Here is a 1,550-nt window from a genome sequence, read left to right as displayed (position 1 = left end):
GAAGGACACGTGAAGGTTATAATTAGGACGACTCAAAATTGACCAATAGGGAAACGACACATGAAAGTCATAGTTAGGACACTGTAAATAATGGCCAATAGGAAATAACATGCGAATTATGTGAAGAGTCTGAAAACATACCATTTTACATTCGAGATAATTTTTGGGATATTCTTGTGAATATCCTAACACCTCCCCTTGGAAAAAAATTAATAGCGACGCAATCGTGGGTTTACCTGAAAGTTCTTTGGTTTTCTGCGTTTGCGTGCCGACCTCCTTCGAGGTAACGACCGAGAACTTGAAGAATGTTCTGCTTGATTAGATGACTGAGTTGCCTCCGTTGTAGGTATTGGCGGAAGTTGGAAAGTATCCAGTAATAAATCGAGTGGGATGCGTTTCGTAACTTCAACTTTTTCCTTGGATTCTCTTGGCCTTAGTTGATTATGATGCCTGGTCCAGATTTCTTTGTTTACTCTGACCTCATACATGACCTTCCCCTGTCTCTTTGCGACTTCACCCTCTATCCATCTATCATACCCATGTCTATAGTCCCGAACATACACTTTCGCACCAACTTTGTAGGGAATTCTAGTGTTCTGCATTCGGGGATTCTGCCGGGTTACTCGCCTGGGTGCCATCGCACTATGGATTGTTCGTAGCTTCCAACCAGGCTGGAGGAGTTCGATGAATCGATTTTGGAGGTCTGTAGCATGCTGTTGTGTAGTAGCAGGAGTTTTTACTTGATTACAGATAGTGCTGATAGGTAGATTGGCAAGACCAAGTTCTTCGAACCAATCTAAACCCAGAAGGTTGAGAGGAGATTTGGTGATGTAGCACGTACCCTTGAAGGTTGTACCTCTGAACGAAATACAGCAATTAAGTTCACCATGAAGGCGGAGATGACCACCACATGCACTAACGGCTGTCTGCGAAGATGGTTTGATGGGAGGTTGACCCAAGGGTCGCCAAGTTTCTTTCGACAGAATAGTGATATCTGATACAGTGTCCAACTGCAATCGAACTGGCTGACCATTGATTGAGAGGGTTAGAAATTTGCGTCGCGTGGCGGCATGAGTGTGAAAGACTGCTGCTAAACTCCTTGATGAGGGAAGCTGCTTTTTAGTATAACGACGTTGCGTCTGTGCATTTCGACGACTATTGGGTCGATGGGATTGACAAAAACCGCTTTTGTGACCAACTTTATGACAGCGATCGCACAGCTGCTGTTTGAATGGACAAAATTTCACATAATGCCAGGCTCCACAGTGCCAACATGGAGAGGGGGGCTTCTTATGAACCGGTCTGGAGTGATTAGAGAAAGAAGGAGCATTGGCTTTCGTAGGACCACAGGTTGTTGATCTCGGAGATTTGTTCTGACGTTGGACAGCGTGAACTTCGCAACCACCCTGGCCCCCAGATTGGACCAAAGTGGTGTCACGCTGCAGGTTGACAATGCGTTGATACTCGTCGGCGATTGCATTAAGTGTCAGCGTAGGGTCTTGTTCAAGGCGGTTCAGCAATCGAGTTCTGATGTCGGAGAATTTGGGTGA

This window comes from Schistosoma mansoni, chromosome 6, assembly GCF_000237925.1.
Source record: "Schistosoma mansoni strain Puerto Rico chromosome 6, complete genome".
Taxonomy (NCBI): domain Eukaryota; kingdom Metazoa; phylum Platyhelminthes; class Trematoda; order Strigeidida; family Schistosomatidae; genus Schistosoma; species Schistosoma mansoni.
This window is presented reverse-complemented; position numbering follows the sequence as displayed.